This window comes from Mus caroli, unplaced genomic scaffold (assembly GCF_978045245.1).
Source record: "Mus caroli unplaced genomic scaffold, Mus_caroli_1 scaffold_5, whole genome shotgun sequence".
Lineage (NCBI taxonomy): Eukaryota > Metazoa > Chordata > Mammalia > Rodentia > Muridae > Mus > Mus caroli.
The window spans coordinates 15,491,646-15,512,263 of record NW_028227260.1 but is presented as its reverse complement, the minus strand read 5'-3'; the positions used below and the strand labels follow the sequence as shown (position 1 = coordinate 15,512,263).

At 37.9% G+C, this 20,618-nt stretch overlaps 1 pseudogene; it reads right to left on the bottom strand.

Annotated features, from left to right (window-relative positions):
• Positions 1–4,468: 4,468 nt before the first annotated feature.
• LOC110287432 (large ribosomal subunit protein uL23 pseudogene) lies at positions 4,469–4,933 on the bottom strand (annotated as a pseudogene).
• Between the last annotated feature and the right edge of the window lie 15,685 nt (positions 4,934–20,618).

Sequence of the window (20,618 nt, the reverse complement as noted above, 5' to 3'; positions counted from 1 at the left end):
GTAAACTTTATGTAGTACATATAAAGTGTGACTCAAATGTGAAACTAAGAGCCAAAAGAAAAATTAACTTTATAGTGAAAAAAGTCCATTAATGAAGAATAAAATGAGTCCTAGATTAAAATATGCAATGACAAACAGATTTTACTGAGCAATTGTGATTTTTTTTTTAGTGTACAGCCAATTCCATTTTATAAGGAGATTTTTTTAAAGTATGTCTCATTGAAAATTAAAGAGTTAATTAGTATGTATCACCAAATAATTTACAAGTTTCAATTTCACTCGAGTTATTTCATGGAGGGACATCATATCTACTGTATTAAGAGTGAGCCATGCTGAGTAAAGGCTATTTAAACTAGTCTTAACATTCTTTTTTTGACTGGGAGGAATCATTGCAGTCATGAAATATGTCATATTTTACATATTTATGCCTTGGGTTTTATAGGCATTTTAAAAAGTATAATTCCAAGGTATTAATCTAAGTCCTTCATCAATTTTCTGGCAGGCATCCATTGCTCCCTGACTTGGTTCCCCCAGTTAATCATCATCTTTTTTTACTCAGATTGCTCACAGCTGTGATCAAGGGCTGGCATAGTTCCTAAGAAGGAGGGGCATAAAAGAGCTGTTATTGAGCAAAGAAAAGAAGCTGTCACACATCATGTGTTTAGTTATATAAAGTTTGCAAACTTACAGAGTAATGGTTGTTGGTTGAGTGAAAGAATCTGAATGAAAAGGAAATCCCCTTATTTATATGTTTGTCACATTTTTTTGCCCAAGTTTAGGAGTCATACCACTTAGGCATTGAATATCAAGAGAGAATAATCTATTATCATACTAGAGTCAAAGAAAATAAGGGATTATTTCTTAATAGCATACTGTTTTAAAGTTAATGACTTAGAAATTCATAAATATCCCTGGTGTCTGAGCTTCAAAGAGTTGAATAATTTGCTCATATGGATCTGTGGCAGCACATATTTACTTAAGCAGCTAGTAATTACAAACCTGAAGTTCAAATCCAAGTCAATGTAAAGGTCTTAGATCTTTAAACAGTCTCTCAGTTGCCCTCTTATTTTGTTTCATGCTACACATGCCTGTTGACCTAAGTTGATGTCTAGATCACAAAGTGAATCCAACCTCTGGAAGTGGACCCCCATGTGCGTTTCATAGTTTGCATACCTACATATGAACACATGTGAGCACACACACATGCACACTATATACATGTGTAAAAGTGGTAAAAAAAAAAAAAAGTAACATCAACCAGATGTAGTGGCACATGACTTTGATCAAAGCACTCAGGAAGCAGAGGCAGGAAGGATTATGAGTTTGAGGATAGCCTCAGAGTGAGTTCCAGGACAGCCAGGGCCAAACAGAGAAACATGGTGTCTAAAAAGAAAACAACAACAAAAGTAAGGTAAAATAATGACTTTTTAGACTTTTAAGCAACCTTGTCAAATCAGTGGTTCTCTAACAGTTTCTTATAAATAATGTATATTTGCTGATAATTCATGAAATATGTATGATCAAATTCTGTGTCATTAATTATATCCAGAAGCCAAGGTTTATCTTTATGTAAAATATGTTTTAAAAAAATACCTGGAAAGGAAGACAATAAGGAGAGTCTTCTGCTTCTAAATTTTAAGCCTGTATAGAAGAGGGTAAGTTGAGAAAATCTACCCAAATTTGTTGGAGAGAGAACCTAGATTTTATTTTCTGGGTGGTCCAAAGCAAGCCTACATTTGGGAATAATGTTAATATTGATCATGATGGTAACGTTCACATAATCATGGATGAAAAAACTTGAATCTTCATCAAAGGGATGCAACATCTACACAATTTTTAAAGTATTTTCATGATATAAATTCCAAAAATATAGCATAAATTCAAAAAAATAAAGTAGTACATTATTAGGAATGAAATTCAGAAGAAATGAGTAATGTTAAGGTCCCAAAAATAAAAACAGGAAGACACAAAAACTTTTGTAAATTTACTACTGTCTATCAGTCAAATCTATTTATATGGCCCAGAGTTGTTATGACTCCATTAACAATACAATCCATCATTAGTTGAGGAAATAGAAGTTATAAACATGACATTTTAATACTGTCAAACTTTAAAATTAAATTTATCATTGTACACATACTATATTCTTTTTAATGCAACAATGAAGACTTATTAAACTGTAATTTAAAAATGTGAAGAAAGGATTTACAAAATATATTGGGCTGTTCATGAGATTTCTAGATTTGATTTAATTCATTTGGTTGATTAAATGCTTGTATTCTGTATTTTAACAAATCTGTTCTTTCAATACCAATATTACTACCACCAACTAAATTTTAACTTTTTCAGCTGACTGTATCATTATTTGGTTTTGTTTTATTGCATATTCATTTCCTATGGTAGATCAAAATAATATTATTTAGAATATCCCTCCAACATGCATGGTTTGGGAGAATTAATATTGTTAAAATGTCCATAAGTTCCAAAGCCACCTTTACTTTCAATGTCATTTCTATCAAAATACCATTTAAAGTAGGATCACTAAAAATGATCTCAAAGAACATATAGAGACAAAAACTATAAATAGTCAAACTAATCAAAAGGAAAAAGAAAAAGGGAGAAGCTTTACATAACCTTTCTACAAAATATACTATAAAACTTTAAAAATATAACAGACTGCTTAATAAATTGTAAATAGAAACTCAGATACTGGTATAGAATAGAGAGCCTAGACTTAAACCTGTGCCTTTACTATCATCTGATTTTTTTAATTTTGCTTTTTAATTTAAGAGAGATCTTTAATTGATAATAATAAATAGTAGAATCTAGCTCTCTTTTTCAAAAGAAATGCCCTAAAATGCCTGAACAAGATTTAATTACAATTTCAAAATTCATGTGAACACAATAAAAAGCTATTCTAGGTTCATTGTTTTCAACAAAGAAATTTTTTTCCTTATAGTTGAACTTTTTTATTTATTCAGTTTAAATCTCAATATTACCTCCCCCTCTCCTCCCAGTACCTGCTCATGGAGAATTTCTCCCAGTTCCTCCCTCCCATTGTCCTTTGAGAAGGGAAAGCCCCACTTCTACATAACCATCACCCCCCAACCCCACCCTAACCCACTTCTAGCACTTAAGGTCAAGGTCTCTGCAGAATAAGGCACATCCTCTCTCACTGAAGCCAGTCAAGGGGAAATGGGATCCATTGGTATGCAGCCAACATATTCAGGGAGACACCCTGCTCCTGTTGTTTAGGACCAAGCTGCTCATCTACTACATATATGCAGGGGGCCTAGATCCAGCCCATATTAGCTCTTTGGTTGATGGTTCAGTCTCTGAGAGTCACCAAGGGTCCAGATTACTTGGCTCTGTTGATCTTCTTGTGGAGTCCCTGTCCTCTTCAAGTCCTGCAATCCTTCTCCCAACTCTCTCTTAAGACTCCCAGAGCTCCATCTAATGTTTGGCTGTGAATGTCAGTATCTTTTTCCATTGGCTGCTGGGTTGAGCCTCTCAGAGGACAGATAGGCTAAATTCCTGTCTGTAAGCATAAAAGAATATTAATAGGGTCAGAGATTGGTTCTTGCCCATGGGATGGGTCTCAATTTAGGGCAATCATTGTTGGCCATCCCCCATCACCTCTGTTCTATCTTTGTCACTGCACATCTTGTAAGCAGAGAAAATTTTGGGTCAAAGGTTTTGTGGGTGGGTTGCTGCACTTACCTCACCACTGGGACTCCAGTAGGAAGTGGCCACTTCAGCATCCATATCACCCCACTGCTAGAAGTCTCAGTTAAAGTAGCTCCCATAGACACCCTTGGGCCTTCCCCTAGCCCAGGTCTTTGGCACTTGCTAGAAATTGCCCCACCCACCACCAATTTCCTTTCTCTTTTCCTCTCCCTACATCTGATCCCTCTTCTTTCCCCACTACCTCTCCCAACTAGCTCCCTCCCTGCAACTTCCAATATCTGTTTTGTTTCCCCTTCTGAGAATGATTCGACCACACTCCCTTGCTCCCCCCCCCTTGTTATATGGCTTCCTTAGGTCTCTTAATCAGCTTTCTAGGAAAATAGATGAGTGTGTTGTCACTATAAGAAAACAAGCCACATTTAGGCAAATATCACACATTTTCTATGATAAGTTGAATCTAGATAAAAATTTATATATGTATTTGATGAGTATTAAAATAGAAAGCAGTCCTTTGGAATGGAGTAGAAAAGATCTAAAGGGGAAGGAAGAAGAACAAGAGAGAGTAATGGAATACATGTAACATGAACACATAAAGAGGAACTATTGAGGGTAGAAAGGAAACTAGCAAGAGAGAGGACAATACAGCATTGGGTAAAGTTGTAGTGGAGGCAAAAATATAAGGATATATATATATATATATATATATATATATATATATGAAACCAATTATTCTTTTTTTTAATGGTGAAAAAATATTTAGAATTAGCCATCTGGACTCAGTTTAGATGATCCCAACCTTGTTGGCAACATCTAGGGAATCATAATCAGGAGCCAAGCGAACATACGCCTTCTCTCCATTGGGCCTTATCAGGGTATTGACTTTGGCCACATCAATGTCATAGAGTTTCTTGACAGCCTGTTTGATCTGATGCTTGTTGGCCTTGACATCCACAATGAACACAAGAGTGTTGTTGTCCTCTATTTTCTTCATGGCTGACTCAGTGGTCAGTGAGAATTTGATGATAGCATAGTGGTCAAGCTTGTTTCTCCTGGGCGCACTTTTCTGAGGATATTTTGGCCTCCAGAGCCACAGGGTCTTGGGCGACCTGAAGATGGATGACATTCGGATCTCCTTCTTTTTGTGGCTGTGGACGCCTTTCAGCACTGCCTTCTTAGCTATCAAGGCCTTCGCTTTGGCTTTGGCTTTGGGAGGGGCAGGAGCTTCCTTCTTCCCTTTCGGCACCATCTTGGCGAAACCAATTATTCTTATGTGCTAATGAAATCACTTTTAAATTTTAAATACAAATCTGCCTAACATATTTTTTAAGCAAACAATGTTCAGTGGATTCAGAAAAGCAATATGGCAGGAAAACAAAGACTATATATACCAATCACTCAGCTTAAGAAAGTGCTAATTATCAAAACAAGTAAAGTGTTTGCTATTATAGCAGACCTTCTCCCCCATTTATTCTAGAACAGACTATAAACATAAAGGAACTATCACTGGTGGAATCTATTGAAATAAACACAAAATGATTTTGGAGTTCAGTTTTCTTCAATATTTTTTTCATATTTGAAGAATGCTAAATTTCAATGTTTTCATATAGGTTTTTAAAAAATGATACAATGATGATACTACCCCTTTACATTATTCCTGAATCTGTTTTTTAAAATAGAAAAATAAAACAATATTGAGACTTGCACGATTCCACAGAACAGTACATAAGATTACCTTGAAATGGCTGGAGTGACAGGAAGGTTGAATTTTTGAAGTTCATAAGATCAAACCCAGTACATGTTTCACACCTATTAAAGACAAATATATGTTTTCCTGTTTGTGGTTTCTAGGTTATTAGTAGGATGCATGAAGTCATGTTTGTATATATGATATGAAATCCAAACTGTCAGAGGACCAAAGAAGCCTGACAAAAGGAGGAAAGCATAGGGATGGTGGGAAATGTAGCCATGCAAATATACAATGTACACTCTTGAGAAAGTTTGTTTTTTTAATTTTTTTTATTGGGTATTTTCTTAATTTACATCTCCAATGCTATCCCAAAAGTCCCCCATACCCTCCCCCACTACTCCCCTACCCACCCACTCACACTTCTTGTCAACGGGCACTCCCCTGTACTGAGGTATATAAAATTTGCAAGACCAATGGGCCTCTCTTTCCAATGATGGCCAACAAGGGCATCTTCTGATACAAATTCAGCTATAGGGTTGCAGATCCCTTTAGCTCCTTGGGTACTTTCTCTAGCTCCTCCATTGGGGGCCCTGTGATCCATCCAATAGTTGACTGTGAGCATCCATTCCTGTGTTTGCTAGGCCCCGGCATGGTCTCAAAAGAGACAGATATATCTGGGTCATTTCAGCAAAATCTTGCTAGTGTATGCATTGGTGTCAGTGTTTGGAGGCTGATTATGGGATGGATGCCTGGATATGGCAGTCACTAGATAGTCCATCCTTCTGTCTCAGCTCCAAACTTTCTCTCTGTAAATCCTTCCATGGGTGTTTTGTTCCCAATTCTAAGAAGGGGCAAAGTGTCCACACTTTGGTCTTTGTTCTTCTTGAGTTTCATGTGTTTTGCAAATTGTATCTTGTATCTTGGGTATTATAAGTTTCTGGGATAATATCCACTTATCAGTAAGTACATACCATGTGAGTTCTTTTGTGATTGGGTTACCTCACTCAGGAGGATGCCCTCCAGGTCCATCCATTTGCCTAGGAATTTCATAAGTTCATTCTTTTTTGTTTGGTTGGTTTTTGGGTTTTGTTGTTGTTGTTGTTTTGTTTGTTTTATTGTTTTGTTATTTTTAAGATGGAAATTTTATTGGTAAATTTTTTTAATTAGGTATTTATTGCATTTACATTTCCAATGCAATCACAAAAGTCACCCACATGCTCCCCCACCCACTCCCCCACCCACCCTACACCCACTTCTTGGCCCTGGCATTCCCCTGTACTGAGGCATATAAAGTTTGCACTACCAATGGGCCTCTCTTTCCACTGATGGCTGACTAGGACATCTTCTGATACATATGCAGCTAGAGACATGAGCTCTGGGGGGTACCAGTTAGTTCATATTGTTGTTCCACCTATAGAGTTGCAGAACCCTTTAGCTCCTTAGGTACATTCTCTAGCTCCTCCATTGGGGGTCCTGTGTTCCATTCAGTAGCTAAATGTGAGCATCCACTGCTGTGTTTGATAGGGCCTGGCATAGTCTCACAAGAGACAGCTATATCTGGGTTCTTTCAGCAAAATCTTGCTAGTATATGCAATGGTGTCAGCATTGGGAAGCTGATTATGGAATGGATCCCAGGATATGGCAGTCACTAGATAGTCCATCCTTTCATCTCAGCTCCAAAGTTTGTCTCTGTAACTCCTTCCATGGGTGTTTTGTTCCCAATTCTAAGAAGGGGCATAGTGTCCACACTTGGGTCTTTGTACTTCTTGAGTTTCCTGTGTTTTGTAAATTTTATCTTATATCTTGGGTATTCTAAGTTTCTGGACTAATATCCACTTATCAGTGAGTACATATTGTGTGAGTTCTTTTGTGATTGGGTTACCTCCCTCAGGATGATGCCCTCAAGGTTCATCCATTTGCCTAGGAATTTCATAAATTCATTATATTTAATAGCTGAATAGTACTCCATTGTGTAAATGTACCACATTTTCTGTATCCATTCCTCTGTTGAGGGGCATCTGGGATATTTCCAGCTTCTGGCTATTATAAATATGGCTACTATGAATATAGTAGAGCATGTGTCCTTCTTACCACTTGGAACATCTTCTGGATATATGCCCAGGAGAGGTATTGCGGGATCCTCCGGTAGTACTATATCCAATTTTCTGAGGAACTGCCACACTGATTTCCAGAGTGGTTGTACAAGCTTGCACTCCCACCAACAATGGAGAAGTGTTCCACTTTCACCACATCCTAGCCAGCATCTGCTGTCACCTGAATTTTTGATCTTAGCCATTCTGACTGGTGTGAGGTGGAATCTCAGAGTTGTTTTGATTTGCATTTCCCTGATGATTAAGAATGCTGAACATTTTTTCAGGTGCTTCTCAGCCATTCGGTATTCCTCAGGTGAGAATTCTTTGTTTAGCTCTGAGCCCCATTTTTTAATGGGGTTGTTTGATTTTCTGGAGTCCACCTTCTTGAGTTCTTTATATATATATTGGATATTAGTCCCTTATCTGATTTAGGATAGGTAAAGATTCTTTCCCAATCTGTTGGTGGCCTTTTTGTCTTATTGACTGTGTCTTTTGCCTTACAGAAGCTTTGCAATTTTATGAGGTCCCATTTGTCGATTCTTGATCTTACAGCACAAGCCATTGCTGTTCTATTCAGGAATTTTTCCCCTGTGCCTATATCTTCGAGGATTTTCCCCACTTTCTCCTGTATGAGTTTCACTGTCTATGTTTTTATGTGGAGTTCTTTGATCCACTTAGTGTTGACCTTTGTACAAGGAGATAGGAATGGGTCAATTCACATTCTTCTACATGATAACCTCCAGTTGTGCCAGCACCATTTCTTGAAAATGATGTCTGTTTTCCAGTGGATGGTTTTAGCTCCCTTGTCAAAGATCAAGTGACCCTAGGTGTGTGGGTTCATTTCTGGGTCTTCAATTCTATTCCTCTGGTCTACTTGTCTGTTGCTATAACAGTACCATGCAGTTTTTATGACAATGGCTCTGTAGTACAACTTTAGGTCAGGCATGGTGATTCCACCAGAGATTCTTTTATCCTTGAGAAGAGTTTTTGCTATCCTAGGTTTTTTGTTATTCCACATGAATTTGCAGATTGCTCTTTCTAATTCGTTGAAGAATTGACTTGGAATTTTGATGGGGATTGCATTGAATCTGTAGATTGCTTTTGGCAAGATAGCCATTTTTACTATATTGATCTTGGCAATCCATGACTATGGGAGATCGTTCCATCTTCTGTGATCTTCATTAATTTCTGTCTTCAGAGACTTGAAGTTCTTATCATACAGATCTTTAACTTCCTTAGGTAGAGTCACACCAATGTATTTTACATTATTTGTGACTATTGAGAAGGGTGTTGTTTCCATAATTTCTCTCTCATCTGGTTTATCCTTTGTGTAGAGAAAGGCCATTGACTTGTTTGAGTTAATTTTATATCCAGCTACTAAACTGAAGCTGTTTTTCTGGTTTATGAGTTCTCTGGTGGAATTTTTGGGGTCACTTATATATACTATCATATCATCTGCAAAGAGTGATATTTTGACTTCTTCCTTTCCAATTTGTATCCGCTTGATCTCCTTTTGTTATCGAATTGCTCTGGCTAGGACTTCAAGTACAATGTTGAATAGGTAGTGAGAAAGTAATCAACCTTGTCTAGTCCCTGATTTTAGTGGGATCGCTTCCAGCTTCTCACCATTTACTTTGATGTTAGCTACTGGTTTGCTGTAGATTGCTTTTATCATGTTTAGGTGTGGGCCTTGAATTCCTGATCTTTTCAAGACTTTCATCCTGAATGGGTGTTGGATTTTTTCAAATGCTTTCTCCGAATCTAACAAGATGATCATGTGATTTTTGTCTTTGAGTTTGTTTATTGTTGTGTCCGGCCAGCAGATCACAGCCTGGGTTCTAGCCTGGAAAGGCATTTTGGAAACCTGGAAGAGAAGAGGGGCTAGGCGGCGAGAGAAAAGAATGAAACTAAGACAAGATTCTGATCAAAGCTCAATTTTACTATTTCCAGACACTCAGTTATAAAGGAAGGGGAAGGGAACCCGATTTCCTGCCAAGTAACTCAGGGTCCAGTAGCAGGACGAACACGTGTGTGCCTCCAAGCAACAAAGGCTGGGTCCAGCAGTAGGCGTGGCAGGACAAATGAGCAGGAAGCTCCACCCTTGAGCAAGCAGGTTCAAGCAGACGGGGGGGGGGGGGGAGACCACATATCCTCCCATTAGTTAACAAAAAAATAAATAAAATAAAAAAAGAAAAGGCTGGCCTGAGGCAGAAAAATTATCTATGTTCAATAGTTCTGCCTGAGTTCTTAGGGCTAAAGAAAAAACCTGTTTCCGTGGGATTCCCTAACTTTTCTAATGGTAAACTGTATCTGGCTAAGACTGTCCTTATTATCTTAGTAAACCTAACAACAGAATAGTGCTGGGCTGTAGGCTCTGACTTTATAATGTTAATTAGTGCTGAATAGGTAACTTTCTGGTTGCATTTTAAGTAGAGCGTTGGAACCATGGCTAAGTTTGACTAAACAAATTTAAAATAACAGAGTTGATAATCCTCCGCAATTTTGGATGACAGGCAGGGAAACAGGGAGAAGGGGTAAGACCAGCTCTTTAGTACAAGGCCAGTTGGCTTTTTTATTTGGGTGGGAGGCAGTGAAGGGCTTGCCCTTTTAACAGTAAGGGCTCCAACCTCTCTCCCCCCTATTAATTAAGTTAAAATAGGCAACGCTTAATTGAGGTGATCAAATGATTTACTCATCCGTAGATGAGTGGGCCTTTAACCTTGACTTGGGTGGACATTGACCCGATTCCTCCCGTGAGTGTTATAACAACTCACATCTGTGGCTCTTGGTATCTTTTGGGGAGGGGAGGCAGAGCCTTAGGTATTTTTGGTTTTTAGCTGGAATCGGATACCAACCTCCTTCAAATCATGTGTGTCGCACAGGGAACTCAGAAACGGTCAAGCTGGACCTTCCCTCTGCAGTAATCTCCTGCGCCAAGCGGTACCCATACTGTATTCATATGATTATGAATTAGTACCCGCAGTTCTGAGCGATGCGCGGTCTCTATATGAGACTTGTCAACCTCAGATTTAGCAAGGCCTAGACAAGAATTATGTCAGTATTAACACCACTAACTGTGGTTAAAATAGGAGCTGGAAGTCTTTCCTCTTCATCCCTGTTATTCCCTAGCCTGAGGAACTAAGGACACCTTGCAGTAACAGCAAGGGTGAAAAGCCAGAGGCCAGCTAAGGGACTAAGCCCATCTCTATCAAAATAAGAACTAATCTCTGTAAATATTTGAAATTTCTACTTCCCTAGCTCTCTTGGTAAATCTAAATCCTATCTCAGACTGAAAGCCACGTGCTGAAATGTCCTTGGAAGGGAGATTAGCAGTACCACCTGTTTGCTCTTAGGGGAGGAGAAGGCACGCCTGCAGGTCCGGCTGGAGAAAGTAGATTGACCTACTTGAAAAAAAAAGAGATCTAGACAATGAGAGAGTAGCAATGCAAATTTTCTTTTTGGAGAAGTCAAGGTACTTTATTCAGTTGCAAATTTTAAAGCTAAAGCTAGTCTCCGGCCTCCTGTAGGGGATTTGGCTCAGAGGAAAACAGCGTTTCTGGGAGCTTCAGTTTCCAGCTGAATTTTAAGCAAAAGAGGAATTTTAGTCCTCAAGGTGATACTTATAAGATCTGGAATGTGCGTTCATCTGACTAATTAATTTCTCTGGCAACCACCGTGCTCTATCTTTATCTTTCGAAAAAACACAAACCGAGCCCCTTCCCCAGATTAGAACCGGATCCGTACCCTTCCATTCGTAGTTAGGGGTTTTTTTCAATTTATTCCGCTGCAGACTGACCTTTAATATCAGTTTGCAAAAAGTTTAGGACAAATAAGGCAAGATGAGCCTCTGGTGACCTTGGGGGATATGCTCTGAATTAACTTTGCTAGATAATTTAGAATATAGGAATCTCTAATAATTGAACTGAATATTAGACCAGTCTAAGATTGAGTTAGAATGGCTGGTCACACTGAAGAAAAGTGAAAAATCATTATGACTATTAAATGACTAATTTTACTAAGTCTGAATATACAGTCTCTGATGAACTATTGCCATAAAGTTAAAAGGCTAGAAGTTAGTCTAAACTGGAAAAATGACAAGTAAAGATGGATCTAAAACATGAATTTAATCTTTTAGTCCTTTTAATCAGGACACTGAGTTAACTTACCTGTTGACTCGGCACACGAATTACTAATATGCTTTTGCAGCGTTCTGTGGAGAGAACCTGTTTTTTTTCTTTTTTAATAAGGTAGCTGTTTTAGGATCAATCTATAAGCCAATAAGTAGACCCTTTTAAGATACTAAAAAGCATTTATTAAATTTGACATTTTAATCTCAAATTTTGAAAATAAAGGTATGATTTAAATAGTGTGCATGGAAATGCACTAAATAGTATATATGGGGATACAATTTTTCTCTTTTGTCTTTTAAGAGGTTAAAGTTTAAAATTTTACAATATCTAACCTTTTGAATTAATAACTTGTTGGACAAAACATTTAAATATTTGGCTGTAAAGGGGCAGTGACTAATTGCACTTTCAATCATTTTTTTTTTTTAAGGAACGGTTGTAACTAGAAAGCTTGAAAAGTTATTAAGAGTCACACGTGCATAATTTATTTATTTATTAACTAGAAATATGTGTAAGCAATTGTAAATTTGAGAATTAATAGTATCTGAGGGACGAACAATTTTAAGTAATTATGAGCTCAGAGATATAGCATTGACTATGATTGTTCAGCATTTTAAAACACCATCTACAGCACACAATCAGATTATTTGTGCTGGAATAGGGGCAACTGTGTGTCTTAAGACTTCGCCCCACAGCAGCTAGTTGGGCCCACGTGGGCCAACGATTGGCTGGGAGGATGAGAAAAATGACTTTACAATAATGTTTTTTCTGGCCAAAGAATTGTCTTGGGCACAACTAATTTTTAATTACCAATTAACAACAATTATAAAAGCTTTCTTTATTTTTTGTAAAACCTTTTGTAGTAAACTAAAACACTAAATAATAAAAGGATACTGTCTCTGAATCTTTTGGGTGAGAGCAAGGATTTAAGGTAAACTTCCCTTGAGAAGCATTAGTTAATAAAATACTTTCCACTTAGGAAACAATATATACTGAAAGATTAAAACTTTTGGCTTCTTGTAAAGAAGCAGAAACAATAAACATTTTTCTTACATAATGTAAAGCTATATTAGCTATACGTAGAGGCAAAATTTTCTAGTGATTACCAGTTTACTAGAAGCAAAAATCTTTGAATTTAAGCATTATTTTAAACATCTGAATAGATCTGTAACACTGTTAAAAAGAAATTTTCTTGAACACAGGGAAAAACCTTTTTAGGCATTGTTTGCAAAACAAAAGAAAGGGCCACAAGCAGCTCTGGGGCTGCCCAGAGCCCTGTATTGACTCAAAGGTAAGATACTTTTTAATCTGAGCATCAATCTTAAATTTGCAATCAAACTGCAAGCTGCAGTCAATGGAACAATGGCAGTTTTAACCATAATTTTTAAGTTTTTTGTGCAAGGTTAGGATAATACCTATAACTTTGGGAAAGTAAAACCTACATTTAAAACAATTTATCACCTTTAAAATCAATATTAGAAGCATTACTATCATATTACGAAGTTTGGATGTCAATTAATACCAATGAATACCTATTAAAGCAAGCTTTAACGCTTTAATAAAGAGGCATTGCTTTAAATCTTATCTTTAAATTTTACTATTTAGGATAGGAACCACATTAATCATTATCTAAACTAGAAATATCTTAGAGACCCAGCCTCTAGGGCTGCCTTAGGACACGTGTCGGAAGGACTCTAAACTTGAGTTATCAAATTTAACATTAACCATCTGTAGCAATGTAACAATTATTAATCTTAACCAACAACTTATGTGCTGAATGCGAAAACATGCAGAGCACATTTTTAATAAAAAAAGAACCAAATGAAGCAGTTAATTTTAGACCAATCAGAGAATATTAATTTTTGTAGCTACAATCATAGAATAAAAAAGCACTTTACCATTGTCAAACACATTAATTATGAACCATTTATCAGATTTGAAACTAAGAGGCTGTGTACTCGCTGCTTTTTCTTAAAACGAACATTTTTTCCATCAGGGGCCCTCCTGCCACATGTCTGGTTTTTGGCTGAAACACGTGGCAGCTCTCGGCTTTGCAGATAAAGTTTTTTATACCATCTTTATTATCCAACATAAAACATAGAACATTCATTCATACAGACTGGACACAAACATACATGAATACGAGAACAGATTGGTGCACCAGACATTAAACAAGACACAAAATGGGGCAGAGTACTCCTGCTATTTGGGACAATTTCCTCCCTCATGATGCAGTTTTTATAACTGCGGCAATCCGCCTGTATTAATTTCCTTTTAATAAACCCTTTCCTTTCTCACACCTAACAATGTAGCTTTTTCCAGCCACGGCCTACCGCCTGTGCCTAGCTCCTCTTAAGCTTCACTGCTGAACCTAAGTGAACCAGCGCTCGGGCTTAATGCTGTCTCAGCTTAGCCCATACCTTCTCCGGTATGAATTTCCTTTATCCTTTAATTATTCCATGGAGTTCCAAACCAGCAGTGTCTCTTCCAAAAATCCTTTGCCGTTTCTCAGTCCCGCGTTGGTTCGCCAAATGTTGTGTCCGGCCAGCAGATCACAGCCTGGGTTCTAGCCTGGAAAGGCATTTTGGAAACCTGGAAGAGAAGAGGGGCTAGGCGGCTAGAGAAAAGAATGAAGCTAAGACAAGATTCTGATCAAAGCTCAATTTTACTATTTCCAGACACTCAGTTATAAAGGAAGGGGGAGGGAACCCGATTTCCTGCCAAGTAACTCAGGGTCCAGTAGCAGGACGAACACGTGTGTGCCTCCAAGCAACAGAGGCTGGGTCCAGCAGTAGGCGTGGCAGGACAAATGAGCAGGAAGCTCCACCCTTGAGCAAGCAGGTTCAAGCAGATGCGGGGAGACCACAGTTTATATAATGGAATATGTTGATGAATTCTCGTATATTAAACCATCCCAGCATCCGTGGAATGAAACCTACTTTGTCAGGATGGATGATTGTTTTGATGTTTTCTTGGATTCAGTTCACGAGAATTTTATTGAGTATTTTTTCATTGATATTCATAAGGGAAATTGGTCTGAAGTTCTCTATCTTTGTTGGGTCTTTTTGTAGTTTAGGTATCAGAGTAATTGTGGCTTCATAGAATGAATTTGGTAGAGTACCTTCTTGTTCTATCTTGTGGAAAGTTTGAGAAGGACTGGAATTTGATCTTCTTCGAAGGTCTGATAGAACTCTGCACTAAACCCATCTGGTCCTGGGCTTTTCTTGGTTTGGAGACCATTCATGACTGCTTCTCTTTCATTAGAGGATATAGGACTGTTTAGATCATTAACCTGATCCTGATTTTCCTTTGGTATCTGGTATCTGTCTAGATATTTGTCCATTTCATTCAGGTTTTCAAGTTTAGTTGAGTAAAGCCTTTTGTAGAAGGATCTGATAGTGTTTTGGATTTCTTCAGCATCTGTTGTTATGTCTCCCTTTTCATTTCTGATTTTGCTAATTAGGATGTTGTCCCTGTGCCCTCTAGTGAGTCTGGCTAAGTGTTTATCTATCTTGTTGATTTTCTCAAAGAACCAGCTCCTCTTTTGGTTGATTCTGTGAATAGTTCTTCTTGTTTCCACTTGGTTGATTTCGCCCCTGAGTTTGATTATTTCCTGCCATCTACTCCTCTTAGGTGAATTTGCTTCCCTTTGTTCCAGAGCTTTTAGGTGTGTTGTCAAGCTGCTAGAATGTGCTCTCTCTAGTTTCTTTTTGGAGGCACTCAGAGCTATGAGTTTTCCTCTTAGAAATGCTTTCATTGTGTCCCAATAGTTTGGGTATGTTGTGGCTTCATTTTCATTAAACTCTAAAATGTCTTTAATTTCTTTCTTTATTCCTTCCTTGACCAAGGTATCATTGAGAAGAGTGTTATGCATTTTCCATGCGAATGTTGGCTTTCTATTTTTTTATGTTGTTATTGAAGATCAGCCTTAGTCGATGGTGATCTGGTAGGATGCAAGGAACAATTTCAATATTCTTGTATCTGTTGAGGCCTATTTTGTGACCAATTATGTGGTCAATTTTGGAGAAGGTACCATGAGGTGTTGAAAAGAAGGTCTATCCTTTTGTTTTAGGATAAAATGTTCTGTAGACATCTGTTAAATCCATTTGTTTCATAACTTCTGTTAGATCACTGTGTCCCTCTGTAGTTTCTGTTTCCAGGAACTGTCCATTGATGAAAGGGGTGTGTTGAAGTCTCCTACTATTTTTGTGTGAGGTGCAATGTGTTCTTTGAGCTTTACTAAAGTCTCTTTATTGAATGTGCCTTCCCTTGCATTTGGAGCATAGATATTCTGAATTGAGAGTTCCTCTTGGAAGATTTTACCTTTGATGTGTATGAAGTGCCCCTCCTTGTCTTTTTTGATAACTTTGGGTTGGAATTCGATTTTATTAGATATTAGAATGGTTACTACAACTTGTTTCTTCGGACCATTTGCTTGGAAAATTGTTATCCAGCCTTTCACTCTGAGGTAGTGTCTGTCTTTTTCCCTGAGATGAGTTTCCTGTAAGTACAAAATGTTGGGTCCTGTTTGTGTAGCCAGTCTGTTAGTCTATGTCTTTTTATTGGGGATTTGAGTCCATTGATATTAAGAGACATTAAGGAAAAGTAATTGTTGCTTCCTATTATATTTGTTGTTAGAGTTGACATTCTGTTCTTGTGGCTGTCTTCTTTTAAGTTTGTTGAAGGATTACTTTCTTGCTTTTTCTAGGACGTGGTTTCCATCCTTATATTGCTTTTTTTTTTTTCTGTTATTATCCTTTGAAGGGCTGGATTCGTGGAGAGATAATGTGTGAATTTGGTTTTGTCGTGGATTACTTAGGTTTTGCCATCTATGGTAATTGAAAGTTTGGCTGTGTATAGTAGCCTTGGCTGGCATTTGCGTTCTCTTAGTGTCTGTATAACATCTATCCAGGATCTTCTGTCTTTCATATTCTCTGGTGAAAAATCTGGTGTAATTCTCATAGGCCTGCCTTTTTCCCTTACTGCTTTTATTATTCTATTTTTATTTAGTGCATTTGTTGTTCTGATTTTTATGTGTTGGGAGGAATTTCTTTTCTGGTCCACTCTATTTGGAGTTCTATAGGCTTCTTGTATGTTCATGGGCATCTCTTTCTTTAGGTTAGGGAAGTTTTCTTCTATAATTTTTTTGAAGATATTTGTTGGCCCTTTAAGTTGAAATCTTCATTCTTATATACTCCTATTATCCGTAGGTTTGGTCTTCTCATTGTGTACTGGATTTCCTGGATATTTTGAATTAGGATCTTTTTGCATTTTGCATTTTCTTTGATTGTGGTGCCGATGTTCTCTGTGGAATCTTCTGCACCTGAGACTCTCTCTTCTATCTCTTGCAACACTTTAGCAGTGTTCTCCTGTATTTCTTTAAGTGAGTTATTAAAGTCCTTCTCGATGTCCTCTACTATCATCATGAGATATGCTTTTAAATCCGGGTCTAGCTTTTTGGGTGTGTTGGGGTGCCCAGGACTGGTTGAGGTGGGAGTGCTGGGATCTGATGATGGTGAGTGGTCTTGGTTTCTGTTAGTAAGATTCTTTTTTTTTAATATTTTTTTATTATGTATTTTCCTCAATTACATTTCCAATGCTATCCCAAAAGTCCCCCATACCCTCCCCCCCCCACTCTCCTACCAACCCATTGCCATTTTTTTGGCCCTGGCTTTCCCCTGTACTGGGGCATATAAAATTTGCATGTCCAATGGGCCTCTCTTTCCAGTGATGGCCGACTAGGCCATCTTTTGATACATATGCAGCTAGAGTCAAGAGCTCCGGGGTACTGGTTAGTTCATAATGTTGTTCCACCTATAGGGTTGCAGATCCCTTTAGCTCTGAGAAGCACCTGAAAAAATGTTCAACATTCTTAATCATCAAGGAAATGCAAATCAAAACAACCCTGAGTTTCCACCTCACACCAGTCAGAATGGCTAAGATCAAAAATTCAGGTGACAGCAGATGCTGGCAAGGATGTAGAAAAAGAGGAACACTCCTCCATTGTTGGTGGGATTGCAAGCTTGTACAACCACTCTGGAAATCAGTCTGGTGGTTCCTTAGAAAATTGGACATAGTACTACCGGAGGATCCTGCAATACCTCTCCTGGGCATATATCCAGAAGATGTTAGTAAGATTCTTATGTTTGTCTTTTGCTATCTGGTAATCTCTGGAGTTAGATGTTATAGTTGTCTCTGGATAGAGCTTTTTCCTCTCGTTATTCTGTTAGCCTCTATCAGTAGACCTGGGAGACTAGCTCTCTCCTGAGTTTCAGTGGTTAGATTACTCTCTGCAGGCAAGCTCTCCTCTTGCAGGGAAGATGCACAGATATCTGGCATTTGGACCTGCCTCCTGGCAGAAGATGAAAGCCCAAAACAGGGCCTCTCCCTGAAGCTGTTAGCTTCTGTGGTCCACACTCTCACCTGCATAGACTAGTCTTGGAGGGATCTGGGAACCATGATGGCTCCCCCAGGTGCTGTGTCAAAGCCCTCTCCGGCAGGTGAACACCTCTCCTCTGGCAGGGAATGTGCCCGGATTTCTGGAGCCTGAAACTGCATCTGCCTCAGAAGCTGTGTCCCTTTGCCTGTCCCAGAAGCTGTTAGCTTCTGTAGTCCACACTCTCACCTGTGCAGACTAGTCTTGGTGGAATCTTGGAACCAAGATGGCTCCCCCAGATGCTGTGGCTGCAAAAAAGTTTTTTTGTTTGTTTGTTTTGTTTTTTTTTTAAGGAACATTTCTATCAGAGTCTTGTTTCTAGAAAAGGAACACTTTACTTTCAAACTCTGAAGAAAAATTCTTGTAACACCCAAATGTTTTCATCTACTTCATTTTATAATTGCTTTTAATACTTTAAAAAGTAACATAATCATTCAGAAGAGCAAAAGTGTCACCACCGTATTAGCAAACCTGTTCATATTTTCCAAAGCAAATGTCAGATCGTGCCCTTCCTACCACTAAGATGAAACAGCCATGGTTTAAAGCTTGATTATGTGAATGCCATCAATTATGTACAAAGTGGTCACTGAAACATCCTGACAGCTCCAATTATGGCATTTTCAGTGATTGCTTCATGAGAATGAATAGATGTAAACAGTGTTCTCAAGCACAAGGTGTCTAATTTCAGACAGATGACCTATCAGTGCATTAGAATCCCCTTTATAGCCCCCAAATAAAATTTACTTGTGCTTCTTTAATTCTGTTTTTCTCTGACTTAAAACCATGAATTTTCAAAAAGAAGTTCAAACAATTAAAATCATATTTTTTTCTGAGCTCTGTATGAAGCCAGAAAAGATTTCCTATGTCAGTAGAACAATATGACATTTTTGTAATTATAATTTTCAACTGCCTTTGTCTTTGGTAAACTTTTAAAATAGTTTCATTACTTTGAATTACTATGTAAATGCTTAGCATCTCTTGATGGTGATAAACTAATTTCTAGTGATAGTTTCTCTTTTAGGAGGGAAAAACTCAGTTTAATGAAAATGAAATGTCTAGGTCTAAAAAAAAAAAAAAAAAAAAAAAAAAAAGTGACCTAAAATTTGTCCAAAACATTTTCACTTCCAAATAAAATAGTGTGAATGAGAACCTATCAAGAATCTATAATCATCTTCTAAGTAATACCAATGACAATAGCAATATCCTAATCATAAGTATTATTTAGTCAATGCATACTCCTCCAGGATTTTATGAGCATTATCTCACGCAAGTATCAATAAAGCTCTATAAAGCATGTGTACTGATTTGTTTATTGAACCCTTTTTATCACTACTCTTATAAGTAAATTTTAGTCCTTTTCAGATCCTACTGTATGTGGTTCGCAAGTTGAATCTGCCCTCAGCACAGAAAAACACCCTTGAGATTTGATTTTTGGAAATGTGAAAACAAATGTGAAATTCATAAAGCTGCAAGAAGGACCCTCAAGACCTTCTCACCCCATGCTGGAGCTTACATTGTCACAGACATCTTCTGAGAACTCTTTGAGTTTTTGAAATTTACAGCTCAGTCCTAAAGAACCACTTGCTTGGTACTTGACCTTAAGATTTTCACTGGATAGTTCCAAGAACTTCATTCTCTGAGAATTTCTTTCAGCTTTATATAATCTTCCAATTTTCTATTTTCAACCTTGATACATGTAGAACAATTTCTAATTTTCCTGGCTGTATATAGAAGTTAATAACTGTAGGACCTGACATCAATCCATCTTTCTGTCTGTCTGTCTGTCTTTTTTTTTTTTTTAACTTTACTTTTAAAAGTGTTTGTCTGTATAGATATGACTGTCCTGGAACACTTTTTTGTTGACAAGGCTGACCTTAAACTCACAAGATTCTACTGCCCCTGTCATTTGAGTGTTGGGATTAAAGGCATGAACCAACTTCCTAGGCCTTCAATATGACAACTTTCAAGGCACACATGTGTTTATGTCTAGTGAATTAAGTGAATCTCAAGAGAGTACAGTAGTCCTCTGGGTAAATGAAGGCTTTCCTGTATATTTAACAAAAATATAACTAAAGGCATATGGAACTCAAGATTTTCCCCCAAGAACAAACTGGTAACTTCTAGTTTGGTTCTCTTTGCCTTTTACATCCAGGATCTCCAGCTACATGCAAAGGAATAGGAAACATAGACCCATCATATCTAAGTAGATAAAATCCAACTATTTGTCTAATGGATGACTGTGAGCATCTACTGCTGCATTGCCAGGCACTGGCAGAGCCTCACAGGAGACAGCTATATCAGGCTCCGGTCAGCAGGCTCTTGTTGGCATCTGCCTAGTGTCTGGATTTGGTGGTTGTTTATGGGATGGATCCCTAAGTGGGGCAGTTCCTGGATGGCCATTCCTTCAGGCTCTGCTCCAAACTTTGTCTCTGTAACTCCTTCCATGGGTATTTTGTTTCCCCTTCTAAAAAGGAATCTAAGCTTCTGACATAATATCTACTTATCAGGGAATGCATATCATGTGTATTTTTTTGTGATTGGGTTACCTCACTCAATATGATATCCTCCAGATCCATCCATTTGTCTAA